Here is a 12,567-nt window from a genome sequence, read left to right as displayed (position 1 = left end):
TGAATATTTTGTCTCGCCAATGAACTCATCTGTCAAGTAAAAGAAAATTGTAAACTAGGCTGAATCTTCCTCTATACTTTTTCCATTAAATTTTGCACTTTCTTTTATGATTATTAGTAACTAAATAAAGAGGTCTTCTATATACTAATTGTATGTCACAAAGTTGTGTATTCCAAACCAGCAAGTTACTTCACAGGCACTGTATAAAATGAAATCGTCTAATTGATTGACTGATTGATGACCAGTAGAGTGCTTACCCATAGTACCTAAAGTGCTACATGTGACCCACGTCAAGCTGTTCCTGAAAGAAAGCCATTGAGACACTGAGAAGAAGGCTGAACGTTTTGCAGAACGTTTTCTCTTATTTTTAGTATTTAGTATGCTATAATACATCATACAGTATGTGTTGAAGTCTAAAAGTAACAGCTTATCCCATAATTTGTATGTCAAATTGACTGATGATGCCAAATTGTCCCAGTGTCGCTATGCGCATGAGTAAGCCCTGTGATGGACTAGTGCCAGAGTTGCTTACTGCCCTGTGCCTTAAATTTCCCGAAGAGGATCTGGTAATCTGCAGCCCTGAACTGGATTAAGAATGTTACATTATGTTAATATCATATTGACACAATTAGTTGTTCATGAGTCAATGTGCTTTGTCCAATAAAGAGCAAGTTTCAGTGCGGCATGTGTCACTAAATTTGAGGCGGAGAACCACGGAATAAGACAAAGAGGAACAAAGTGTGGCTGAAATTAAAATAAGCAACAAGGCCACCTCCTCTAAGCACCAGGCAGAGACAAGCAAAACAATTCAAAATCCAAAAGCAAAGCGGATCAACGTCACTGCATGATGGAATGTATCTGTGGTATTTTAAATGAAGACACGTTGACTACATTCTCGGCTTATTTTCTTTGACTTTTACAGACTTTATATGTGATCATTCTGCCTAAAGATTTTTTGCATTACATGTTAAATGAGTGCGGCACGGTGGCGCAGTAGTAACACTGCTGCCTCGCAGTTAGGAGACCTGGGTTCACATCCCGGGTTCTCCCTGCGTGGAGTTTGCATGTTTCCTCCCACAGTCCAAAGACATGCAGGTTAGGTACATTGGCGATCCTAAATTGTGCGTGGTGTGAGTGTGTGTGCCCTGCGGTGGGCTGGCATGCAGTCTGGGGTTTGTTTCCTGCCTTGCACCCTGTGTTAGAATATAGTGGGTTGGAGAATGACTGACTGACATGTTAAATGAAAAGTGATTTTATTTTTTATCACAAAGTTCACATAATAAAAGGATTATATGCTTACTTTTTATAATCTGGATGAAATAGTTCCTTTTACAATTACATGATTATCCATTGTGAAAAAAAAAAAAAAACCCAGTGTTGATGCAGTCTTAACTTTCATATCAAAGGCATCCTAATCATCAGTGCATCTTCTCTTTCATTATGCCTGTAACATCTTCTATTTTAATCCCAGCCAGAGTTTTTGAAGGAGCGGGTTTTGCAAATATATCGCTGCTCTTTTGCATTTTTTTCTGGTATGCTGTCCCCAGGTGAAGCTGAAAACACTCAGCCTTTCAAGAGATGCTTGCTGTAGTGATAACCGTCACTTTTAGGCTAAGTTCATTATTTGACTCGTCAGTTCTTTAAATGTGTTCTTCTGTCCGATTCTATCCGTAACGATCCTGTAGACTCTTTGAGTGCTCTAATTACACTGTTCACGGCTGTTATGCAGCATTCCAGCTCACTCATTTAGGCAGCCACCTAAAGCAAACCACAAACCTCCTACATGTTCAACACCACACAGCCATATCAGATGGGCCCACTTGAATGTTGACACGGGAATATTTTGTTTTCTTCTCGACTTTTGCCATCTAACCCTAATCATATTAAACTTTGATACATGTTAGATTTGTGCTTTATTTTTTTTAAATTAATCTCTGCAGATCTCTCAGGCAATCTAATGCGGAACTACTCTGTATAAAACTTACGTGGAGTATTGGCACTTTTTCTTTTAAACCAGAACAAATTCTCCCGGCCTCTAGTTGGATAGTTTCATTAACATAAATGTGTTCTTTTGGTTCTCCCTTTTCTCTCCAGTACATTTAGATTTGAATATATACTTTGTACACTCGTTTCCTCGCTGCCACTTACAAGGTTTCTCCTTAACTGTGGCTTTTTAATTTGGGATCCTGCTGTTGCCCTCTTCAGTGCACTAGATACCATTTTGCGACATAGTGATGTTAACCCCTAGTCTCTGCGCATAAATGGGATGGTGATTCTGTTATCATCATTTATTGGAAAGTTTCTTGACGTGATTATACCAATACATAAAGAAGCAGTGTTCATATTGTCACCCAGCAGGATGACATGAAAGAACTGTCTTGTTTTTTAATGGCTTTTTCCTGATGATGGGTATAATTTATCAGCCTATTTTCATATCACGTTTAAAATCAGATTTAGTTGAAAGCCACACTCTCATGTGCTACCAATTAAAATATCATTATATGTTTGATAAGTAAAAAAAGCAAATATGTCGGCATGGGCAGTTTACCAGTTTCATGCTGCAATGAACAAGCGTCATGTCCAGGGCGGTTTACTGCCTTGTGCTCAGTTCTGCTGGGATAGGCCCCAGCCCCACCATGATCCAGAATTTAATGAAGCGGTTTTGGGAATGTTATGTTAACACAGTTTCCTTATTTGAAGGTGTGTTTAAGAACTGTTTCAGTCCACTGCTAGCAGTAAAACACCTTAAATCCTGAAAGTGACCTACATGCTGGCACTGGCAAATTGTAAAGGGGACTTGAAAGGAATGTTGTAAAGCTTCTTACCTCAATAAAGGACAGAACGTTTGATGGGTCATTTGTGATCTCCTATAGGGACTGAGGATCTGTGGTCTCACATTCTCACAAACTATGTAAGCGAGAGAATGCTGTGAAGGAAAGAGCCCAAAATGGGCCCCTCAGAATGAAACGATCTGATTCAGGCTCTGCAACGCAGATGGGAGAAGTGCACAAATGCACATACAGACAAAGTGGCAGTCAACCCTGAACAAGGAGAAATGGACAGAAAATGTTACTCAAAGGCACTTAAACTCAAGCACTTTCAAAGTGCCTGTGGCACACATATCTGTGTATGCTGTCACTATAACTAATTGGAGCGAGCAGAGGAAATGACTTAAGAACCCCGTTATTTCTTAGCTATTACAGAGAGATTCTGCGGTAGATAAAAAGCACTTGAGATATAATTAATTATGACACTTCATCTTCAACAAAGTCATAATACTGTGAGATCCAAATTCTGCTGTCATTTATCCCTGATCCATGGATAGGATACTGCCACCTGGAGGCCATTTTTCAATACACGAGTCAGCATTTTTAGTAGATTGGCCCATAAAGACTTGTAAATATCTGCATTGGGGTGCCTCAGAGATTCCCAGGCAATTTGTGATATCATTTTTTATTTTTTTTACTTTGACTGCAAACCGCAAAAAAACTTTTTTCACTTAAAAGTAGACACATAATTTTTCACACTTTCAACATATCTCTAAACTCAGACTTCCATAAAGCATATTTAAGACAAACACGTGACACATTAGCTCATTTTATTTATGTTAACAAAATGAAGCCAAAAAAATATGCACTTCTCCTTAGCTTTCCTCTATTCTCTATGATCAGTCTCCATATTTTGCAATCGGTTTATCCAATTAATGTTTGGAACAGAACTGGCTCAGTGCTCACACTGAATGCTGTATTGGGTTTCACTTAAAGATATAATACAGTGGATAAGCTGCAGCTGTTCTTTTTCGTTTGCCAGATATTTTGGAGCCAAATAGCACATTTGTTAAATACATTGAAGAAATTAAGAAACGAGCAGATCAGATTTTTAAGCAGAGCAACATAAGGTGTCCTTTCATAAACAGGTAAATAAAACAATGCTCGAGCCAACCCGGTTTTTAGAGGCAGGTCTTTTTTGAATTTCAACTACTAAACTAATTCAATAAATGGAGGAATGCTAAGGGATTTCATTTAATGTTTAGCCAAAAATCAGGCTTATAGGCAGGCTTCCCAGAATGTATAAAGTATATAGTATAATGGTAGCTTTTCATTCTACACATCACATCTTCCAGCATTAAACTTGTAAACACCAGGGACTCGTATCATTCCACACAAGCTTTCGCCAGACCTTAACTGATCAATCACAACTGAACAACATCACCTAAAAGTAGCGTTGCACATCGGGCTCTACATTACTGCGCTCTACCTCATACACTTAATAAACATATTGCTTAATTCCTCCAACATCCTGGTTTAGATACTGCACTTGTGGAGTCAGCACATTCACCCCACATCTGTGTGGATTTTCTCCTGTGTATTCCCATTTTCATAACACATACATCTTAGTTTTGACTGGCGATTCCAAATTCACCCCATGTGAGTGGAGGTGTATGCATAAATCGACCCTGCAATGGATTAAAGACCTGTCCAAAGTTGCTTCTTTCCTTGCTCTCATTGCTGCCAGAACAGGTTCTGGCTCTCTGCAACATGTAATTGGATTAAACTCATTTGAGAATGTTATGTTATGTCTTGTCATGTCAAGTTAAATATAACACACAATGCATACATGTTAAATGGCAGTATTACTGACGCAGCATTGGTCTCCACATTTAAATCAAGCTATTTCAGCATGGTGAACACTGGCAAAAGTTGCCGTTATGACCATTCATACAGCAGTAACTCCAGTAATTGTTGTGCTAAACTGTTACAGTGCTCTTTTTGATGACCTCTGGTAGCACTCAACGTCAGAGCCATCTTTGTCAAGTTATTCCATCTGATCTTGGAACATGAGCTTACAGGGTTATTGCCATCACCGATTACCAGTCCTTTGTTGAATTGTAGCAAGCCTACATAGCAGTAAAATTGAGTTTGGTTTCTTGACTGCCTTCACTATATTATAAGGACTGGTTGATGATAAAGGAATATTTCTTCAGGCATTATAGTTGACGACTAAGTCTGGGAGGACCCCACCCAGTAAGAATTCCAGCTGCCTAGGGCAGGCGTCATGTTTTTATGACGACCGAAGCAGGAAATGGGACGTTTCAGCGGGAAACTTTTTTTTTTTTAAGGGGAACGGCTGACCAAGAAAGAGGAAAAAAAAGGGAAGCAGAAGGCAAGGAGCTCAGCTATCTAAGCCTAAGAAGACAGTGAGATCGAACTTCAGCCAGGGACGTCTGCTATTTCTGTGGGTGGCCACCCAGAAGATAAGAAACAGTGTGGAAAATCCCAGTGAACAGGAAAGGGTTTCGTTATATAGCCCAGTGGTTCTCCTGGTGCTCCCGTTGGTGAATTGGACACGCTCTTAAATTGTTCAAGATAGCGAGAAAGCAGCCATATCCACCTGCTGTCTGTTATTTTTCCACATCATACAATGAGAACTGTAAGACCGGATTCATCGTTGTTTCACACAAACTATTCTTAATCATTCTCTTTTAGATTTCCTTTTCTTTTTGTTCATTTTCTTCTTTGTTCCAGTGTCTTAAAGTATAATTATTTGCCACCTAGTATTGAAGTTGAAAATGAGGTTGTGCACGTCCACCTTCTGCTTTCTGTGGTTAAGGTGTAATTTTTCTAAATATCTGGTCTTCTGCCTTCCATATAAACAAGCTTTTAATGGAGACCAACTTTCCAAAAGAATATTTATTATATAGGAATCCTCTAAAATGGGAATAAAATATTGCAGGTGATATTAATTTGTATTATATTAATGCCTGCTACAGAGAGCTGCAGAGTTAATTGCCTATTAACATCTTGGTTGGTTAAAAACATTTTTAAATGTACTTGTTGCTGCATCTCCCAAATATCTGAAATGTTCTGGAAAACTCATTGGAAAGCGCTGTAATATGATGTGTAATTACTATCATATTATGATGTGCAGTAATACATTTGGGTAAGTGATAAACAGAAATGTATGCTCTACATTGAGAAGTATCTTGAGTATTATACCTTCCCATATAATTGCTCTCATTTCTGAGTTTTACAGGAGACAAATGGCCAGTGGTTCAACAGCAAGTGAAAATACAGTAGCATTTGTGCTAGTGGGCAGCATTGTTTAGTTGCAAATTCTAATCTGAAATAATCTGAATATTTGTTTCTTTTTTTTACTCAATCTAGGCTTAACTAAAGCAACTTGATTCTTTTATAAATATTTGGACAAAACCAAAGTTAGTTGTCTTTACAGTGCAAGTTTAAATATTTCAATACAGAAGGCTTGAATTTTATAATATTCAAATATGTTTCTGGGTAGACAGCTACTTTTTGGCACATTCAGGAAGGAAGGGAAAGAGACACAGCAATGGAGTTAGGGATTGAGAAGTGCTATTCCAGGGCTACTCAGTTAGGCTGTGGCTGAAGGTCTTATTCCAACCAGATTCGTAATTAAAAGCCAGGCCTAACAGATAATGAAACTTGGAATTTAACTATATGGATTATTAGTGCTTCCATTCTTCTTTTTTTTCCTAAGAACTTTATACTGTACATGTGTTCGGTGTTCCTTCCTTCTCTCTTATTTAAGTGTAGATGAAGAGGGAATAAGAAACCCTAAATTTTGGATAGCACTATTACCAAGAATACGACAAGGTCACTTTGCACTCCAGCCCTCCCTCAATTACAAAGTGTTTAATTTATGGAAATCACTTGGTATCTCAACCTTTAGTAAACTTTATATTGATAATGTGTTTGCACTTTGCAGCCACATATTTTACTCTTTACAAGTTAGGAGATTTGTAAAAATTAATTTACATTACTTGTCTAATCTACCATCAATGCTTACACTCAAAAGAATAGCTTAGAATAGTAATGAGAATAATATTGGGAGCATTTCCAAACTATATCAATGGTATTCAATGTTCCATGGCCTTAAGCAATGCTGTGCAAGAAGTATCTCTATCAATATTTCAAATAATGGGAGAAATATAATTCACAATATCCATTCTTCATCAATTCATGCAAAATTCATTATAACACTTCTGCTAAATGTATTGTTTTAATCAATATATATGTACTGTATAAAACAAATCAAAACTACTAAAGCAAATGTTAAATGAACAATCCACTGCACAACCAAGTTGCAGACTAAATCCAGTCAGTATATACAGTGTATATATATATATATATATATATATATATATATATATATATATATATATATATATATATATATATATATATATATATATATATATATATATATATATATATATATGGAACTGATTGTATTTCTGATTATACTTTTTTCTGTTTTTGTTTTCAGCAATGTGTGTTTGCTAGTAGTAACATTTTTTTCTTGTAATTCATATTTTTAAACACATACAAGTAAATAATTTGAAAAATATATTTGTTGAAACTAGTCATAGTGACTGAACATATGGTCCTTACTTTGTGAGTGATCCTGATTTCATACGCTTTTACGTTTACTGTATGCTTAAGACTTCAGCGTAGCTCAGGCTGATGTCTTATACCAACAGGTCAGGTCATGTTTGGGAACACGGACTGGTACAGCGCATTGCCATACCCACCATATGATGAAACAGTGCAGGATCCCGGTTGGCAACCCCCAAGGCAGACACAGAGTCTAGTCCCACCCTCCAGAAATGACCATTTATCTGCCGGAGCCAGGTGTTACATTGGCATCCCCTTGCCCTGGTCCAGCTGCTCAACTCCTCAAAAATCTTGTGATCCAGATCACCCTTGGGCAATTGCGCCACATGGTTGTAGTACCGTAACTGACGCTCCCTCACAATGCAGATAAAGTGCCTAATTTGGGAATCCATGAGCAACCGCTTGTTTGACATCAAGTCAAACCAGTGGTACCCAAGGATTCTCTTAAGAGACACAGTACCAAAAGAATCCAGTCTTCGTCTCAAGTCACTGGATAGCGTCCATGTCTCACAACTATATAGCAAAACAAGAAGGACCAGGACTCTAAAGACTTGGACCTTAGTCATTTTGCAGAGATATTGGGAGTGCCACACACCCTTTTTCAGTGACCCCATGCTCTCCCAACCCATCTACTGACTTCATAGAAAGAGTCACCAGAGACATACAGTAAATGTTGCTGCCGAGATCAGTAAACCTCTCAACATGGTCGACATTCCCTCCCTCCTACCTGTTACTATCCTGCAGATGTTACCCATATTCACTGTTGGGGGGCATCTTATAAATGTATTGTGGATACAAACCTTAAATAATTTGATGATCAAAAACAAGGTGTATAAGTAGACCAAGACATAAAACTAGATCCTCCACGTGGAACACTTATAATAGTAACTTAATTCAAATTAAAACAAAAAATTTATCACCAGTTCAGAAATCTCTATGCAGTTTTAAATGCTGCTTATTAAACATTCACTCTATTGGAAGTATAGCTGCTTTAGTAAATGATATTATATTAACTACAAAATCGGATTTGTGTCTCCTCACTGAAACCTGACTTAGTACATCTGACAATATTCCCCTAACTGGTTCCGGAGGAGGTCTTGGAATAATTCTTTGTAACAAAATGCAAATTGTTTTTAAAAATTTAAGCAAATTGACATCCTTTGAGGCACTCATTTTAAATATTCAATCAGATTCCAGCACAATTGTAATGCTAGTCTACAGATCACCAGGGCCATATTCATTGTTCATAATGGAATTTGGCAACCTGTTACCTGATTTGGCTATAAGTTATGATCATGCAGTGTTGGTGGCGGATTTTAATGTACACATTGATGTGGAAACTGACACTTTTAGCAAATGTTTTACTTATTTGTTAAATTCAGTAGGATTTTGTCAGATTGTCAATGGTCCAACTCCTAATCATAACCATACATTAGATTTAGTTATAACCTACAGAGCTGAAATGCAAAATTTAAATATTACCCTATTAATTGAAATTATTTCTGTTCACTACTTAATTGAATTTGATTTGGTTCTGCCCTTACCAATATATTCACAAATTAAAACAAAAACAGTGAGACATCTAGATTGTAACTCTGCTTCAAAATTTGTATTTGTATTTATATTTAGGAATACAAAACAATTATACTTTACAATAGCACAGTAGTACAAACTACAAAGCAAAATGCAAGAATAGATGATACCCCTCACATAATACAGAACTATCACATATGAAGATATAAGCTGCCTCCCCCATACTGGCCATTCCACAGCTGAATCAGTGCTGGGCTGGACAATCTGACGAAAGGACCTTTCTACCCGATAATTCCAGTGCTCCTTTATCTGAGATGACTTTTCCATAGGCAGGAAAATAACTTGAAAGTAGAGCAGTGGCACCAAGTGCCACATGTGAGTACCAAGAAGAGAAAGAGAGTAGGCGAGCTTTAGTAACAGTCTCTAAATATCATATTACTTATATTTTAGTACTAATGACTAACCACAGAAGTGTATTATGCACAACTAATAGGCAGCTCTAGTCAGGGTATGCTAAACTGAAGTAGTGAGTCTTCAGCCAGGATTAAAAAGCTGAGACTGAAGGGCATCTCTTATGGTATCAGGCAGACCATTCCACAGTTTAGGAGCCCTGAAACTAAAAGCTCGACCTCCCACTGTTATTTTATGAATCCTAGGAACCATAAGCAGACCGACATCTTGAGATCATAATGTGCATTCTGATAATTAATTATAAGTTCAGACAAGTAAGCAGGGCCTTGGCCATTTAAGGCTTTATATGTTAAAAGGAGGATTTTGAAATTTGCCCTAAACTTAACCAGGAGCCAGTGTAAGGATTTAAGAACTGGGGTTATGTGTTTGCATTTCCTTATTCTTGTAATAATTCTTGCAGCAGCATTTTAAATTAACTGAAAGCTGTATAAAGAACAATTTGAGCAGCCAGTGAACACCACATTGTAGTAGACAATCCTACTAGAAATAAATGTATAAATTAATTTCTCAGTATTCTGCATATTATAGAAAATACCTTAATTGGCCAACATTTTTAGAATGGAAAAAACATGTTTTGAGCAGTTTTGTAATATGCAGTTTAAATGACATGCTACAGTCAAAGATAATGTATAAATTGAAGGCTGATTCAGTAGAATCTATAGTGATTCCAACGGATTTAAATAATGACAAAATATTGTGCAATCTTCATCATTCCCTCCAATAATTAGCATTTCTATTTTGTCTGTGTTGAAAGACCAGCAGTTCTCATCCAGCCACTCCTTTGATTCACTAACACATCTAATTAAGGACAACATAGGAGAAATGTCATTTGGTCTAAAAGAAAGGTAGAACTGGGTGTCATCTTTGTATGAGTGACACAAATGACAGATCCAAGTGGAAGCATGTAGAGTGAAAACAGTAAAGCCCCAATACTGAGCCCTGTGGGACACCACATCTCACTTCTGTGTATAATGATGGAGTACTGGCAGCACATTTCTACATGTACTGGAAACGATTTGATAAATAAGAACTAAACCAGGTAAGGCCATTGCCTGAGAACCCAATGTCATTTTGCAGTCTGTGTAGTTAAATGAAATGGTCAAGAGTATCGGATTCTGCGCTTAAATCTAACAAAATAATTACAGTGGAATTTCCTTCATTAGAGGATATAAGAATGTCATTTATAGCACACGTTCCATTTGTGTACTCTACAACCGGTGCAGAAGAGGTTGGGAGTATGCACTGATACAGTGCATTGCCACACCCACCACATAACAAATCACCTCAGGATCTCAGATTAGGACACAAGCACAGCCATGCAATGGGTGACACCTCAGCACCACACTAGTTTGAGTGGAGTGGGATAGTGTGAGGCTTTTTACAGTGACTGAAATTCCTGCCAATCCTGCCGCCAATCCAGAGGTTTTTCCTGTGAGTTGGAGGACATGCTTGCAGGGTTGGATGCAGGTTAACATCATACCCAGGATGGAGCAATTGCAGATTAAGGGTCTCACCCAAGGGCCCAAGAGAGTGGAATCACTTCTGGCATTTACAGAATTCAAACCGGCAACCTTCTGATTGCTGGCACAGATCCCTAGCCTCAGAGCCACCACTACGTCCTTCATCTGTGGAAGCCAGGCTGGAATTTCTCAAATAAATTGTGATGTGTAAGGTGAGAGTGAAGCTGATTGGCTACTACTTTTTCAAGTATTTTAGAGAGTAAGGGAAAATCTGAAATGGGCCTATAATTATTAAGTATAAAGTAATGGTTTGATAGCTTACACTTTCAGGTATTGTGCCATACAATAATGAGCAATTGATAATACTGAGAATAGGCGCTGTAAGAATGTCCACTGAACATTTTACTAGTTTTGTTTGCGCTAGATCTAGGGAACAAATAGTAGGTTTCATCTTAGAAATTAAAGTTAAAATGTCCTGTTTTGTTACAGCATTAAAATTTCTAAAATGTTGAATGCAAAGCGAGAAAGGGTTTGCCAAGCTAGTATGAGGTTTCCGCTAAAAATGAGTAAAAATGGGTAGACTGGAATGAACTTTTAAGTATGAAGACAGTTAAGATGCAGTGGAACAGGTTAAGAAACGTACATATAATGAAGGACAAGTACATCCCAAAATTTGAAATTAGTAAGAAATTAAAAAAAAAAAAACTCCACGGTTGGTAAACAAGGAAACAATAAAACAAATGTGTAAGGCATAGGAAGACTGATAACTCCAACGCTAAACTTAGGGCATATGAGAGCAACCATCAAGATGGATGTTAATGAGGCTTAAAGGCAGTTAGAGACAAAAATTGTAGAAAAGCTGAAAGATGGCCCAAACAGATCATTCAGTATTTTAGTAGTAGAAGAAAAGTCAAGAAGGATGTGAAATGTATTGGGAACACTAAAGCAGAACAAGATATGCAGACAGTGAAATAGTGCATCCTCCATATTTGCATTTTTCTGAATCTTTCACAATTGAGAAAGTGGATAAACTGTCAGTCTTGACAGAGACTACTAAGGAGGCACCAAGTGATTTGGAAATTGCACGGTCGTATGCCCTTTGTGGACGTGGTCACCAAATGGATGTGTGGTGATAGGGCCTGGTTGCTTAGTCTTGGGAGCCATTTTGTGAACACCGAACAGTAACATCTGGAAGTATGGTCAGTTCCGCAGCTTATCTGATCTTTGTTGGAGATTCAGGCTTTTTTGAAATGTCTTGAAGCACCTTTTAAACCTTTGTCTATTTTAAACCTTTGTATTTGTGAGGACCTTTTTTGTGCTTCTCTTTATTTCATTAAGGCAGTTGCCTTATTTTTCTTTATCAGCAGTGTTGGGTTTAAACAGTTAGATACCTGTTTAGACTCATGGAGTAACACAACCTCTAGCAAACTCAACATGTTTCTTCCAATTAGCTTTCATTTTTCTAGCTAGCAATAGGCCTGGTAGGGCCCTGCACCACATGCTGTTTTTTTACATTTTATCTTCATGCCACTGATAAAAAACTTGGCAACTCAGTGGCAGATTTAGAACAAATTTATTTTCCTTTCTTTAAATGCCTGCTGGTCGTGAGAGCAGTGCAAAGCACTGTGCCACTGTTAGATAAAATAATTTAATTTAATTAGCTTTAATAATTT

The sequence above is a fragment of the Erpetoichthys calabaricus genome, chromosome 18 (assembly GCF_900747795.2).
Source record: "Erpetoichthys calabaricus chromosome 18, fErpCal1.3, whole genome shotgun sequence".
Lineage (NCBI taxonomy): Eukaryota > Metazoa > Chordata > Cladistia > Polypteriformes > Polypteridae > Erpetoichthys > Erpetoichthys calabaricus.
Note: the sequence above shows the minus strand (reverse complement) of the source record.